Source organism: Neovison vison, chromosome 8 (genome assembly GCF_020171115.1).
Source record: "Neovison vison isolate M4711 chromosome 8, ASM_NN_V1, whole genome shotgun sequence".
NCBI lineage: Eukaryota > Metazoa > Chordata > Mammalia > Carnivora > Mustelidae > Neogale > Neogale vison.
In genome coordinates this window covers 101,574,212-101,591,438 of record NC_058098.1, presented here as the reverse complement: position 1 = coordinate 101,591,438, position 17,227 = coordinate 101,574,212, and the positions used below count along the sequence as shown (strand labels likewise).

At 34.3% G+C, this 17,227-nt stretch overlaps 1 pseudogene; it reads left to right on the top strand.

The window, feature by feature from the left end:
• The window catches only part of LOC122915454, a 193,335-nt pseudogene extending 176,419 nt beyond the window's left edge, over nucleotides 1-16,916 (top strand).
• Nucleotides 16,917-17,227: the final 311 nt, after the last annotated feature.

Below are 17,227 nucleotides of genomic sequence, written 5' to 3'. Positions count from 1 at the left end.
AATCCATTATTCCCATCTGCCCAGCTCCTTGTGGATTCTACTTACCATCCAAGTTATTAGCAAACTGTCTCATCTCTCTCTTACCCAAAGACTTGACAAAGTGAAACAGCAGTTTGAAGATTTGGACATGGATAGAGTACAACCTTAATGAAATCTTCCTTTCTCACTAGTTTTTTAAACCTGAGCCTTTGAGATTTAACTTCTTTATGTATATAATGGGGTCACTTGAGTCACTGAATTCTTATAAAGATCAAAATTAATTAAACATGTAAAGTATTTAGCATAATTTCTGACTTGATGACAAAGCGCTATCATTATCATGACCACTATTACTGTTTTCATCTAAGTAACTAGTAAAAATAAACATAAATTCATATCATAGCCTTGCAGTCCATTTGTCTAAGGACCAAGTTAAGTTTTTGCACCTAAGTTCACTTTATTAATAACTCATAAATATGCATACTACCCAATTATGCTACTTAAAATTTAATCCAATTTTACATGAAGCTCTGCCAACTAAAGTCAAACTGTTAGTGATGAATATATCCAATAATCATTTCCTCAAAATTCACACAACTATTTAAGTACTTCTAATTTTGTCTATGGATCTCATTTTTATCCCACCAATTTTTGAAACATTTGAATTGCTCTTTTGGAGTATTGGATCCCGGACTACAGTCACATTGGGAAAAGCTAACAAATTCATCTCCTTGAGGAAAAGAATGGATCCAAACTGAAATTTAGTACAGTCTAAGTTTTTACAAATTTTGTACAATTTCCAATTAAAGAATATAAGTCTCGTGCTTCCTAACCTCTTTGGATATAAAGGAAGATATTTTATTTTTTCTAAGATTAAGGAGTTAGATGTAACAATCAATCATCAGATATTAGAACCCAACATATGTCAGAACTGTGACAAACATAGATGTCTAAGCTTTCTTTCTTTCTTTTTTTTAATTATTTATTTATTTATTTAACAGAGAGAGAGAGAGAGAGAGAGAGAGATCACTAGTAGGCAGAGAGGCAGGCAGAGAGAGGGGGAAGGAGGCTCCCCACTGAGCAGAGAGCCCGATTCGGGGCTCGATGCCAGGACCCTGGGATCATGACCTGAGCCAAAGGCAGAGGCTTAACCCACTGAGCCACCCAGGCGCCCCTGTCTAAGCTTTCTATGACGTGGATCTGCTGGTAAACTATTTTCTCATCTTTCAGTAATAGGACATGGCTTTTAATTATTTTTTATGAAGACTTTATGTTTTTGAAACAGTTTTAGGTTTACAGCAAAATTGAAAGGAAGGTACAGAGATTTCCCATAACTCACTCACCCTATATTCCTACTTTCTATGTTGTACTGTTCTATGTTGCATAGGTTTGGTCAAATGTACAATTATATGTATCCATAATTATAATACAGAGTACTTTCACTCCCTTAAATCCATTTTGCTTTACTTATTTTTCCCTCCCTGCCACTTCAGTCCTTAGCAAACACTAACCTTTTTACCATCTCCATAGTTTTTTTTCTTTTCCAGAATTTCATATGCTTGGAACAACACAATGTACACCCTATTCAGACTGGCTTCTTTCAATTAGTAGCATGCATTTAAGGTCCTTCCATATCTTTTAAGGGCTTGATAGATCATTTCTTTATAATGCTGAATAACAATCCATTGTCTAAATGTACTGCATTTTATTTATTTAATCATCTAATTAGGGAAATATTGGTTAAGTCAATTCAGGCAGGTATGAATAAATCTGCCATAAACACTTCGGTGCAGGTTTTGTGTTTTCACCATCTTTGAGAAAATAACGAAAGAGGTGATTGATGGATCATAAGTGAGATTAAATTTGGTTTTGTAAGAAACTTTCAAACTGTCTTGCAAAGTGGCTATACCATTCTGCAGTTCTTTTATTATTTTTTTTTTTAAAGCAGGAGTGGCCCCAGTTGCCTTTTTTTTTTTTTTTAAAGATTTTATTTATTTATTTGACAGACAGAAATCACAAGTAGGCAGGCAGAGAGAGAGAGAGGAGGAAGCAGGCTCTCCACGGAGCAGACAGCCCGATGCGGGGCTTGATCCCAGGACACTGGGATCATGACCTGAGCCGAAGGCAGAGGCTTTAACCCACTAAGCCACCCAGGCACCCCTCCATTCTGCAGTTCTGCCAGCAATAAATGAGAGTTTCCATTGTCCCACATCCTTGCCAGCATTTGGAGTTGTCAGTGTTTTAATTTTGACTTTTTAAACTCGTGTGTAGTGGCATCTGAGTGTTGTTTTAATTTGCATCTCCCTGATAACATATGACATGGAGCATATTTTCATAAGCTTGTTTACTGTCTGTGTATCATTAACTTTGGAGAGCTGTCAAAGTCTTTGACACATTTTTAATCACATTGTTTATATTGTTGAGTTTTAAGAGTTCTTTGTATATTTTAGTTAACAGTTCTTAATCAGTTGTGGCTTCGGCAAATATTTTTCTCTAGTCTGCAGCTGTCTTCTCATTCTCTTGATAGTGTCTTTTAAAGAGCAAAAGTTCTTTTACATTTTACTGAAGTCCAGCTTATCAATTATTTCTTTTAAAGATTATAACTTTGGTGTTGTATTTAAAAACTTATCACAATACAAAGTTCATTAAGGTTTTTCTTATGCATCTTCAGGGAGTTTTATAGTTTTTCATCCTAAATTTAGGTTTCTAATCTACTTTAAGATAATTTTAGGGAAAGATAAAAGTCCGTGTGCAAATTTTTTTTATTTCTATTTTTTTAAAATGGGGATGTCCAATTGTTCAGCCACTATTTGTTGAAGAAATCATTTTCATTATGTTACTTTTCTCCTTTGTCAAAGACCAGTTGGCTGTATTTATGAGGGTCTATTTTTATGTTCTCCATTCTGTTCCACTGATTTGTCTCTTATTTTCTCACTATCACACTGTCTTACTGTATGTTTATAGTAAATCTTGGAGTTAGGTAGTCCTCCAACTATATTCTTCTTATTCAATTCTGTGTTGGCTATTCTGGGTCTCTGGCATGTCTATGACTTTAGATCCAATTTGTCAATATCCACAAAAACATTTTCTGAGACTTGGATTATGGTAGCTTTGGCTCTATGGATAAAGTTAGGAAGAACTGACATTTGACAATATTTCTATACATGTATATGGAATTTCTCTTCATTTATCTAGTGTTTTTGTTTGTTTTTTAGAGGATGAGAATATGTGTAAGTTGGGGTGGGGGTGTATGTGCCCTCCTTAATACCTACTGCCAGGCTCACCCAACTCCCAATTCCCCTTGCCTCCAAAATCCCTCAGTTTGTTTCTCAGAGTCCACACTCGGAGAGAAAGAATTTTTTTTTTTTTAAGATTTTATTTATTTATTTGACAGAGAGAGATCACAGTAGACAGAGAGGCAGGCAGAGAGAAGGCTCCCCGCTGAGCAGAGAGCCCAATGTGGGACTCGATCCCAGGACTCTCAGATCAAGACCTGAGCCAAAGGCAGCAGCTTAACCCACTGAGCCACCCTGGTGCCCAGAGAGAGAATCTTAACTAGGTTCCATGCCCAAAGCAGAGCCTGGGTTGGGGCTCAATCTCACAACCTTGAGATTATAACCCAAGCCCAAATCAAGGGTTGTCTAGACACTTAACTGACTGAGCCACCCAGGTGCCCCCATTTCTTTAGTTTTTAATTCCATTTTCAGAGTTTTGTATTTTTCCCCATGTAGATCTTGAATATATTTTGTTAGATTTATGCATAAGTATTTCACCTTTTTGGTTGCTAATATATAGGTTATTTTGTTTCTAATCTCAAATTCCATTGTTCATTGTATGTATATGGGGAAATGTTGACTTCTGTATATTAACCTTATATCCTACAATCTGCTGTATTGCTTTTTAGTGTCACAAGTTTTTTTTTTTTTTTTTAAAGATTTTATTTATTTATTTGACAGACAGAGATCACAGCAGGCAGAGAGGCAGGCAGAGAGAGAGGAGGAAGCAGGCTCCCTGCTAGAGCCCAATGCGGGCTTGATCCCAGGACTCTGAGATCATGACCTGAGCCGAAGGCAGCGGCTTAACCCACTGAGCCACCCAGGTGCCCCAAGTGTCACAAGTTTTATGCAGATTCCTTCATATTTTCTGCATAGATGATCATGACATTTGCAAACACAGTTTTAGTCCTTCCTTTGTAATCTGTAAATCTTTTACTCATTTTTCTTGCTTATTTTGTTAGCAAGGACCTCCAGTATACCGTTAAAAAGGAGTAATGAAAGGAGACATTTGTACCTCAATCTAGTGTTGAACCTGAGGATCTGCCTCTCTCTGATCAATCCCTCAGCCTACAATGACCTTTTCCAATCCAGTTCTTGTGTTGGACCTGAGGATCTGCCTCTCTTTGATCAATCCCTCAGCCTACAATGACATTTGTACCTCAATCTAGATTCTAGTAGGAAAGCTTTGAGTTTATCACCATCAAGGTAATAGCTGAGGGTTTTTGTAGATGTTTTTAATCAGGTTGATGAATATCCCTTCTATTTTTATTTATTAAGACATTTTATTATTAATGGGTATTGGATTTTATCACATGCTTTTTCTGTACCTATTGATATAATCACATTGTTTTTGTTTTTTTCTGTTTCAGCCTATGGATATAATGGATTATATTTACTGATTAAAAAAAAATTGCTCAGCAATTGGACTTTTTTTCTTTCCAAGTTGTTTACATTCCAGTTAGTTAACATACAGTTTAATATTAGTTTCAGGTGTAGAATTCAGGGATTCACACTTACATACAACACCCAGTGCTCATCCCAACAAATGTCCTCCTTAATACATCCATCACCTATTTAACCCATCCCCCTGCCTACCTCCCTTCCAGTAACCATCAGACTGTTAAGCATATGTTTCTTGGTTTGCCTCTCTTTCCTCCCACCATATATATTTGTTTTGTTTGTTAAATTCCACATATGGGTGAAATCTGAATGCTGAACAAGCCTTTCAGAGCTGGGGTAAATCCCACTTGGTTATATAATTCTTTTTATATGTTATTGGATTTGAGTTACTAATATTTTACTGAAGATGTTTCTATGTTCACAAGAGATATCAGACTGCAGTTTTCTGGCAATAATTTTGTCTGGATTTGGTATTAAGGTAATGCTGACCTCATAAAATGGATCACATAGTATTTCTTCTGCTTCTTTCTTATGGAAGATATTGTATTCATTTAATTTCTTCCCTCAGTGGGTAGAATTTGCCAGGGAACCCGTATGGGCCCAGTGCATTCTATTTTTGAAAAGCTATTAATCATTGATTCAATTTCCTTAACAGACACAGACCTATTCATATGGTTTATTGATTATTATGAGTTTGGGCAGACTATGTCATTTGAATGATTGGCTCATTTCCTTGTATTTATCCTTGTATTTAGAAAGATTGAATTCTGTAGTTGCTGGGTCCATTGTTCTATGTACAAATATTAGGTGAATTAAACAATTTTATTTATTTATATGAGATAGAGAAAGAGAGAGAGAGAGAGAGAGCGTGAGCATGAGTGGGAGAGGCACAGGGAGAGGGAGACTCTCAAGCACACATGGAGCCAAGTGTGGAGCTTGATCTCAGGACCATGAAACAGGACCATGAGATCATGACCTGAGCAGAAACCAAGAGCTGGAGGCTCAACTGACTTTGCCACCCGGGTGTCCCAAATATTAGGTTGATTTTAAAAATGTGTTTAAGTCTTCTATAACTCTTATTTAACCTTAGCCAATCTGTCCCATCAACTGCTAAGAAGAGTATGTTAAGTGAAAAGCCTGGTGTTTCTGTCTTTTGCTTTCTACATTTTGAGGGTAAACTGTTGAGTGAATGATCTCTTAGAACATTTATGTAATCATGGTAATTGGATCTTTTTATCATCAGAATGGGCAATTTTTTTAACTAGTAATTATGTTTGCCTTACATTCTATTTTGTCTTGTCAATATAGCTATATCAGCTTTTCTGGTTTGAATTTGCTTAGAAGTATATTTTCATCTTCTACTATCAATCATTTGGTACTTTATTATCTAGTTATATCTGTTATAAAAAGCATGTTTGCATTATGTTCATAATCCATGATGACAACATTTTTTTCTGAAGAATTTAATCAATTTTAGTTATAGAAATAAAAAGTTAAGTGTCCTTGTTTTTCATTTTATATTCCATCTATTTTATGGTTTTTTTTTTTGTTGTTTTCTGTTTTAGATTTTAGCTTCCATTTTAATTTGTTATTTATTTTTTCTGTTTATCTCCTCTACTAGTTTGTAAGTTAAACTTTTTGTCTCTTTCCTATATTATGGGCCCTGGCTATTATAAAATACACATTTGATCAATCAGTCTGTAAGTTTAATCAATATATTTTACCTTGTTCTGGAAAATTTAAAGATTTTAGAACATTTTAACTTGCTTCTTCCCCATCAGCAACTGTATGCTAATTTGTATTTTGATTTTTTTTCCTTTTTCATATAAATTCCACAAACCACTAATGTAGTTTTATCCAATTAATACACATTAAGTGTTCCCAATATATATTTAACACTCTGGGTGATTTTTTTCTTATTCCTCTTACTCAAGCCCCCCCATTAGCACACCATTCAAAATTTTCTTTAGAGAATATCTGTGGGTGGTCTGCCACAGTTACTTCTGTCAGAAAATGTCTTTATATCACATTCATTTTGAAAGGTGCCTTCACTGGTTATAATGATCTAGGTTGACAGTTATTGCTCTCTCAGCACATGGGCACTGTTATATTTCTGTCTTCTCACATCCATTGTGACAGAAGAGAAGTCATCTGTCAAACTGTTACCCCTTCTAAGGTAAACCTTTAGTTCTGGAAGCTTGTAAAATCCATGTCTTGTTCTTCATTATTGCCATAATGTAAATTTCATCTTATTTATCCTGCTTGTTAATTCTTATGAGTCTCTGGGCTTCTTGGATCTTTCATAAATCCTTTCATTAGTTTCTCTCATCAGTTCTAGGTAGTCTCAGAGTTTTACCCATTTAAATGTTTTCTTTGATACACAATTCCATTCCTTTGGAAATGTAATCAGTGAAAATAATCACTGTAGATTGGTAGTCCACAATATTAGTGAAAATGCAAACTTTCACCACTTTCTATTTAATACTATTATTATTTGATTGTATTTTAGAGAAAACTATTAGACTCTAAGGAGCTTGAGAAAAGAGACAACTTAGCTTTTGTCTTTGCCTGTGTTTCTTACAGTACCTACCACGATACAAAGATAATATTTGGTAATTACTTGTAATAATTCATCCCTCATTTTTTTCCTAAGTATAAATGAAACGGAAACCAGTAGTAAAACATCAATTAGCTACATTAGTGATTCACATGTTGTTGAAATAGGGCTTTGAAGCATTGTGATGTATTTTCCCTCTTAAGACAATTTCCCTATTCATAATTATTGTGAAATGTTACCATCTACAACTATTATAATAAATACTTGAAGGCCATGGATCGAGGCCATGGATCGATGAACAAGGTGACACAGCCACTGGAGATAAACCTTTCTTTATAACCTACAATGTGTCTTAACTATTGTGGACACTTCAAGTAAATGAAATTGCAGAATTAGGAAAAGGTGAAAAAAATTCTCAGAGGTGAGAAAAATGGCAGGGAGTATTAAGTGGGGTGAATTTAGGAACTCTCAGTACATACTGTCCTTGATATAATACCCTACCCATTCTTTATTGGATTTCTAAAAAAAGGTTTAAAAAATGGAGACAAGCAACTTTAATTCTATTCCTGTTTTTTTTTCTTGCACTCTGCATTAATTTATTTTTTAAGATGAACTATGAACAGATTTTTTCTTTTAGTTACTTATTTTTGTTTCATGTTTTCCTTTACATTCCAGTTAGTTAACATATAGTGTAATATTAGTAGAATTTAGTGACTCATCACTTACATATAACACCCAGTGCCCATTGCAACAAGAGCACTCCTTAATACACATTTCCCATTTAACCCATCCCCTTCCCACCTCCAGCAACCCTTAGTTCATTCTCTATAGATAAGAGTCTGTTTTATGGTTTGCCTCCCCTCACCCACACCATGTTCATCTGTTTTGTTTATAAAATTCCACATATGAGTGAAATCATATGGTACTTTTCTTTCTCTGAGTTATTTCCCTTAACATAATACTCTCTGGCTCCATCCATTTGGTTGTAAATGGCAAGATTTCATTCTTTTTATGGGTGAGTAATATTCCCTTGTATATATACATCGTTTTTTCTTTATCCATTCATCAGTTCATGGACATTTGGGCTCTTTCCATAATTTGACTGTTGCTGATAATGCTGCTATAAACACCAGGGTGCATGTCACTTTGAATCAGTATTTTTGTATATTTTGGGTAAATACCTAGTGGTGCAATTGCTCGATCATAGGGTAGCTCTACTTTTAACTTTTTGAGGAACCTCCATACTGTTTGCCACAGTGGCTGCACCAGTTTGCATTCCCACCAATATCCTCACCACCACCTGTTGTTTCTTGTGTTGTTGATTTTAGCCTTCTGACAGGTGTGACATGATAGCTCATTGTAGTTTTGATTTGCATTTCCCTGATGATGACGTTGAGTATCTTTTCATGTGTCTGTTGGCTATTTGTATGTCTTCTTTGGAGAAAGATGTATTCATATCATCTATCCATTTTTAATTGGATTATTCATTTTTGGGGTATTGAGTTTTACAAGTTCTTCAAATATTTTGGATATTAACCCTTTGGATATTAACTGATATGTAATTTCAAATATCTTCTCCCATTCTATAGGTTGTCTTTTAGTTTTGTTGATTGTTTCCTTCCCTGTGCAGAAGCTTTTTGTCTTGATGAAGTCCCAATAGTTTATTTTTTGCTTTTGTTTCACTTGCCCTAGGAGATATATCTAGAAAGAAGATGATATGGCTGATGTCAATGAGGTTACTGTCTATGTTCTCCTCCAGGATTTTGATGGTTTCCTATCTCACATTTAGGTCTCTCATCCATTTTGAATTTATTTTTGTGTATGGTGTTAAGAAAGTGGTCCTGTTTCATTCCTTTGCATTTTAATGTCCAGTTTTTCCAATAGCATTTGTTGAAGAGACTGTCTTTTACCTATTGGATATTCTTTCCTCTTTTGTCAAAGATTAATTGACCATGTAGCTGTGGGTCGATTTCTGGGTTTTCTATTTTGTTATATTAGACCAGACACCTGCATGTTGAATGTGAGGAGGTGGTAAAATAGTTATCATGCAGGTGGATGTCAAGCGAGAGCCAGAAAAGCAATACTTATTTAGGACAAACTAGACTTTAAAACAGAGACTATTAAAAAAAGACAAAGATGGGCATTATATAATCATAAAGGGGACAGTCGAACAAAGAGATAAAACCATTGTAAATATGTATGCATCTAATATCTTGTTTTTTAAATAGACTAATCTGCATACAACTATGTGACATGTGAATAATCGGGAGGATCATTTAACCTAAGCCCAAACTTGCAATGGAGGGTTCTCATATAACAAAGTACATACTTGTTTCTCTTTCTCCAACACACACACACACACACGCGCACACACACACAGACAACTGTGTGTCTGAATGTGTGTGTGTGAATATGATAAAAAATCATATTCATCTTAATTTGATAATGAATTTGCAGTGGAAAATTTGTATTGCAGCCAGCCTGTTATGTGAACATCCACAACTGTATAGTAATCCAGACAGGCTTGCCATCTCTTGAGTACTGCCATTGGGTAAGACTATCTTCTTCCACCTCTTCAACCCTGAAGTACATGAAACTGCAAACTCTCTAATGCCACTGATTGCTCACTTGAAAATCAGGAATACGATATTTTATCCTTTTGGGGAAGAGGGTGGAACAAATAAGTGACTGGTGTTTATGATAAACTAACCCAGGGCTGTATGTTACTGTTTCACTTTGTTTCTCAGTAAGTGAGTTATTAAGTGTAAGATAATAAACTGAAAAGAACAACAATGAAAATGTCTATACATGGGGGCCCACAATTTGGGAATTAGTGATTCAGACTGAATTCTATAAGTTCATATTTCCCGTGCTACCTATTCTTCCTTCTTTTTCCTCTCCTTTTTCCTACCTTCTTCTTTCTCTGTCTCCATCTCTCTCATTAACAAGTTGTCATTAGATAAAAATCAAAGGCAAACCTAAGTGAAGCAGAATCCATTTTGGATACAATATTATGTTTGACTGGAAAGTTAGCTGGGGAATATCTTCTAGGTAGGGTCAATGGCTTATGAACTTGTCTGGTTCGAAAATACTTTAAGATACACATTATATATCACAGCCTAAAATAAACATACAAAATCCAAAAAAGCATTTCATTAAAGTCCACTTTACCAATGTAATATGTGGTATACACATGTTCTACTCTTATTTCATTTTTTTATAATGTTCATGTTTACAAAGTTGTTCTTATTTTACAGTCCACTAATGTATTACCTGACCTACAGTTTGAAAATCATTCATGAAAAGATAGCCATTAGGGATGCCTGGGTGACTCAGTGGGTTAAAGTCTCTGCCTTTGGCTCAGGTCATGATCCTGGGATCCTGGGATCGTGCCCGCATCGGGCTCTCTGCTCAGCAGGGAGCCTGCTTCCTCCTCTCTCTGTGCCTGCCTCTCTGCCTACTTGTGATCTCTGTCTGTCAAATAAATTGGTAAAATCTTTAAAAAGAAAAAAAAAAAGAAAAAGAAAAGATAGCCATTGTTGTAAGAGTTTAGCCATACCCATATCTGTGATTTGTCTCATCTAATAAAATAAACTTTTAATTTATCTATTTATTTTTTTTTCTATTTTTTATTTATTTTACATATGATAGAAGAATCTGAATTCAGTGTCTAGTACCATAAAATAGAGTTGAGGATGGAGGTACAGGTATATAAGGTGAATGGGAAGTAATCTTGCATTATACATATATTTTTAGTCAATTTGTAATAAGGCTTATTATTTTTTTGTCATTTTTATCTTATTTAGAAACATCAACCAGAGCTAAACATAAGATTCATAATAAAAATTTTCCGCTTAATTAGTTTCTAGAGAAACATACTATAATCTTTTCTTTTAATTATAAAGATTTTGTCTATAAAATTTGAAAGTAATTAAGTGGAAAAATAGATATAAAATTCCTAATAAGTTTCAGTTATTTATTTTAATTTTCTTCTATATTGTATACATTGAGATAATTTTATTTTTTATTTACTTTGTATTTTTCTGAAAGACTTTATTTATTTATTTAGCTAATGAGCAGGGGCAGGAAGGGGCAGAGGGAGAGGAGAGACTCTCAAGCAGACTTGGGAGCAAGGAGCCCAAGGTAGGACTGGTCTCTGAGCTTGATCCAAGGACCCTGCGATCATGACTTGAGCTGAAATCAAGAGTCAAATGCTTAACCAACTAAGCCAGGACTTCAGAGGAATTTTAAAAACAACTTGAAACACTAATGTTTTGCTGAGATTATATTTGTAATGCTTTAGAAAAGTAAACAAAGCATAAATTCAGGTAAAGTATATGTTCCTTTGGTTAAGATTATTTGGGAAGTGGCAGGCTAATTAGGGAATATTTTTGACGCATTAAAAACTGTATACTTAGGTAAGATTCATAGGTTTATTTACTCTAAATGACACTCACTCTATTTTTGTTTTTCCTGATAGTCTGTGCCCATAGAGCCAATCTTTACATTCTATATGACCTATAGTTTTTAATTCAATCAGATTATTTTTATAATACCAATGAAGCCTTCTTAATGGTTAAAAAAAAAAAAAAAAACAAAAAGGAAGGTAGGGATTTTTTTGTAATAGAACTTTCCATCAAAGTTATTCAAATTCTTATGTCCCAAAGGCAAATATTTTTAAATTTTTTAACATGTACTTTTTATTTATTATAGTTTGATCATACTCCCTCACTTGTAATTTTTGTATAATAATGTATTATATAAATGGACAATATGCTTTATTTAACATTTCTCTATATCAGAGTATTTATAAATATATTAAAATAAAATGTTATTCAACTATGGCATTTGCAAAGATATACTGAATTAATCAATATTCCAATTTTCTCAACCTTTCTGTGTGCATTGGTTATAAACAAGGAGTGTAACAATTCTCAGCCTTGGCTTCATGTTAGAATAACTGGGGAAGTTTTTAAAGATTGCAACTCCTTGGTTGTTTACTAAAATAATTAGTCAAAATCTCTGGGGATGTGACTCAGACTACAGTGGATTTTGTAAGCTCTCTAGGTGATTTCATTGTGTAACTAAGGTGCAGGAGCACTGCACACCAAAAGACTAATGGTTGAAGTTAACAGACCTTGGGTAAAACTTGGTGAAGCAATATTGTTACTCTTCTTAAGAACTTAGATTGTGAGAGTCTAAGAAATGAAAAATCACTTTACATACATGATTTTTTTTTAGTAAAACTGAAGCCCCCAATCAAGCTTTAAGCTGGTTATTCATCATCTAAAAATTTTTAATGATCTATGTGATATGTGTTACGTCTTTGGCAGAAATTCAAATATTGAGTGTTTTGCTGTTATAGAAGTTTTATTCTCTTATTTTTAATTTTATAAACAAGGCATTTCTGTTGCTTCAAAAAATCAAACTGATGTAGAGTTTGTCTACTTTTAGTATAACATAATATTCATCATTAAAGAGGTATCTTAAGCAAAACCTAACATTTTTACACTTAATATTTTTTCATAATATGTACTTTTAAAATGTGCTAACTAAATGTATAAAATGTTTTTGAATATTGAGTTTTTTAATTATAGAGAATTATATCTCTAATACATTATAGATAATTTATGTATTATAATAATGTCTTAGAATAATATTACATATGAATATAATCATACATACATACAGAAGTCTATCAAGGTACATATTTTTGTTGTCTAGCATATTAGATAATTTTTAAAAAACTTTTAAACATAGGAATGTGTTAAATCATCATATCTGTGAGAGAAGAAAAACTAAGATTGAGGAGGAAAAAATGCACTACATAAAGAAATTCTTCAAGTTCTTTTATTTTCAATAGTAAATGTGAGTTTCAAATCTCTATGGAATTGAAATTCATTTAGCTATGTTTAATGTGATGACATCATAATTCAGTTGTGAAACATGATATATATAGTATTTCACAAATTAAAGTATTTTGTTTGATGAAATAATTTAGGATTATTTGATCTATAGAATGCTTCCTAAGTTATTTTAGTAATGTTTCAATCAAAAGTTCTAAGACTGTTGTTCCCCTTCATGTCTTTAATTTTCACTAATTTTAATTTTTAGCACTTTGTTATAAAAACTTTAGTTTATCTCCCCCACTCTTATTAGAACTTCTATCAGAATTGTACTAACCTTAAACCTAGCTTAAAATACCAGACATACTTTTGTTATTAATGCATTCTTCCCAGTAATACTCTATTAACTTTTATTTGTTTATATTTTTGGACTTATGTTTATGTAATTTTCTTTTTCTATTTGCTATGTGTATTTTAATTTTTATTTCTAAGTAGTTTGACTTTACCATTTAATATATGGGAGATTTATTTTCCTTGGTCGTCTCAGTTTATTTCCTGATATAAAAACTCTATGGCATTTTATATGTGTATTTTAAGAAATTTTTACACATGTCGATCTTTTTATGATTCTAGTATTTTTGTGTTCATTCTGTTAGGTTTTCTAGTCTAAGAAAACCTATATGATAGGGAGATATTGATAATTTACATTTTAAAAAATATATATATTTTATGTTTTAATTTTATTGCATCAGCTAGTGATTCTAAGCTAAGTAAATGATTATTGAAGCTGTATCTCACTACTAGCAGAAACAGCTCTGATTTCCTTTTATATTTTTTCTTTTTTAATTTATTTTTTATTTATTTTCAGCATAACAGTATTCATTATTTTTCCACCACATCCAGTGCTCCATGCAATCCGTGCCCTCTATAATACCCACCACCTGGTACTCCAACCTCCCACCCCCCCACCACTTCAAACCCCTCAGACTGTTTTTCAGAGTCCATAGTCTCTCATGGTTCACCTCCCCTTCCAATTTCCCCCAACTCCCTTCTCCTTTCTAACTCCCCATGTCCTCCATGCTATTTGTTATGCTTCACAAATAAGTGAAACCATATGATAATTGACTCTCTCTGCTTGACTTATTTCACTCAGCATAATCTCTTAGAGTCCCATCCATGTTGCTACAAAAGTTGGGTATTCATCCTTTCTGATGGAGGCATAATACTCCATAGTGTATATGGACCACATTTTCCTTATCCATTCGTCTGTTGAAGGGCATCCTTTTATATTTTTATCAAATACTTTGTAATTGAAAATAAATGCACAGTTGTGTGAGAATCATTATGAGCTGTAAGGTATTTTTTTTTAATTAAGTTACTCTTATTTTTCCTCAGGCTATAATATATTTTCTAAGAGTGTTCTAGGTCTTCATTTTTAGAGTCCTGCTTATTCTGAATGAACAGTTACCTTTCACATGCCTTACTAATACTCTGTTTAAAATCATGGGATCGAAACTGAAAACTGAGTTGTTCTGAACATATTCTTGCACACTGTATTTTCTGATTTTAGTTTCAGCTAATAAAATGAGATGGCAAGAGTGCCTAGGTGGCTCAGTCAGTTAAGCATCTGCCTTCAGCTCAGATCAAGGCCCTGGGATCTGTCTGGTATCAGGTTTCCTGCTCAGCAGGAGGTCTGCCTCTTCCTCTCTCCTTCTGCTTCACTCCTCCCCACCCCTGGCCCCACTTGTGTTGTCTCTCAAATAAATAAACAAAATCTTTAAAAAATGAGGTGGTAAATCAAGCTCCCCCCCTTAAATTCTGAAGAAGTTCATATGCTCTGGTGCCATATATATATATATATATATATATATATATAGTCACTTTCTCCAAGCTTTGAAAGAAATAATATATAAAAGCAGCATATGTTGATCATCTTTAGGGAGCAAATAGTTTAACAGCTTTTCTAATGCCCATTCATTCCGACATTGTACTTTTGTACTAACATTGACATTGTACTTTCTGACATTGTACTTTTATTAATGTGTACTAATCTTTCCAAAGGCAGTGTTTTTGGACATATTAGTAAACATAATTTTTTTCATCTTATCTAATTCATTTCATTTTTTGGTTAAAAATATAGTACTTTCTATCTTTGGACTTACTTTGGATTTTTATAATGTATCTACATTTATATTTGGTAAATTTTTATATTTGCTCTATGTATTTTTGTTAACTAGAAAAATTATGCTGTGAATCTCCCCATGATTCAAGATTTGCTGCATTCTATCATCTTTTATTTATTATTTAATTTCTAAATGAAATCAGAAATGGAAATAATAATGGGATTCATTTTGTGATGAAATTAGAAGCAGCTCTAGAAATCTGAGTATCTCTTCCTCTGGCAATGAAAGATGCAGTGGTTGTGTGATAGGAAGACTCACACACTTGAGTTGAGCAGAAATTGTTAATAATCTTTTCCTTTTTGCCACATATATCTGTAATACTGACTTGATATTTCATGTTAGCCCTTCAGCATCTTCATTTATGCTGCTTCTCTTTCACTTTTTTTCTTAAAGTCAAAATAAGGAGCTAATGATGCTAATAACTGAAAGTTAAAATTTGAAGTTATTTTCCTATTGAAGTTCTTTCTTTAAGTTTTCACAGGAACTTTAAGAAAAATATTACTTATTATCTGAGATCTCATTTTAAATTCATGGCAACTCTACTGAGTTTTAAATTAATTTTCTAATTTTGTTTTTATAAGATTACAAAAAAATAGCTGTTTTATTCCTATTTTACAGTAATTAGGTGTATAAGAAACAAGGAAGAAGTGCAGTTTAAATCCACAAGCGCCTAACTTTAAAAGCCAAGCCATTCAATTTGATAGGCAGTGGGAGTATAGAATAGGGACCTTAGAAAGTCAAGAGTAGCCCCATCCCTGCCATTTCTAGTTTCCACTACACCCAGGAGGAGCTATAAGCTACCACAGGTGACCCCGGTGACCATCAAGCCAACCATGAGCAGCCAGGCTGCGAACCAAATGCACCCAGCAACAGATGGAGACACCAAACCTGGCAGCACAGTGAAGAGCAGTCCAGGGGATGGCACATGGGCAGTGACTGTAGGTGGGGACAAGATGACTGCAACTAAGGTTTTGGGGATAGTAAAATGATTCAGTGTAAGAAACAGATACAGTTTAATCAATAAATATGATACCAAAAAAGATGCATTTGTACACCAGGCTGTCATAAAGAATAACCCCAGAAGCGTAGGAGATGGGGAGACTGGAGTCTGATGCTGCTGAAGAAGAAAAGGGTGTGGAGATAGCAAATGTTACTGATCCTAGTGGAGTTCCAGTTTAAAGTAGTAAACATGTAGCAGACTGTCACTTGTGTAGACCCAATCCATATCCACATTCCAGAGGTCCTCCATGCAGCTGCCATCTGGATAACCAGATTAGTGAACATGGGGAAAAGAATGCAGCATCAAAGAGTACTCTGGAAGGCCAGGCCCAATAGTCCCGTCTTACCTCAGGTGATAGCTGTTGCTGCTTTTCTACCTGCAGAGACCCCATGGGTGTTGACTATAGTATTCCAACCCTACTGTAAAGGGAGGGGTGATGGAGGGAGCTGACAACCAGGGTGCAGGAGAACAAGGTAGACCAATGAAATAGAATGTGTATGTTGGTTATAGACCTGGATTCTGCAGGGGTCCTCACAGCCAAAATAGCCTAGGAAGGACAGCAGTGAAGAAGATAAGGAAAATCAAGGCAATGAGACCCAATGTCAGCAGCCACTTCAAAGTCAGTACCACAGAGACTTCAATTACCTGCACTCAGTAAAACCTAGAAAACCCTAGGTTTTCTCAGAAAAACTGAGACACTCAGAAAACCCTAAACCATAAGATGTCAAGGAGAACAAAGCAGTGCATTTACCATCTATGTCCACACAGCTGTGTCCACTCTCAAAGCAAGACGTGGAATGTGGGTGGGAGGCTTGAATAAAGGCTGGCTTACCATTAACATTGCTATCATCATCCAGTTTAGGGTTTAGTCATCCAACAAAAAGATATGAACATGAAATTCCAGCAATAAGTACTGAACAACTGATGGGAACTATAAACCATGAGTGCTGCTTTTTGCCCACTGATCAGATAACTAAGACTATCTG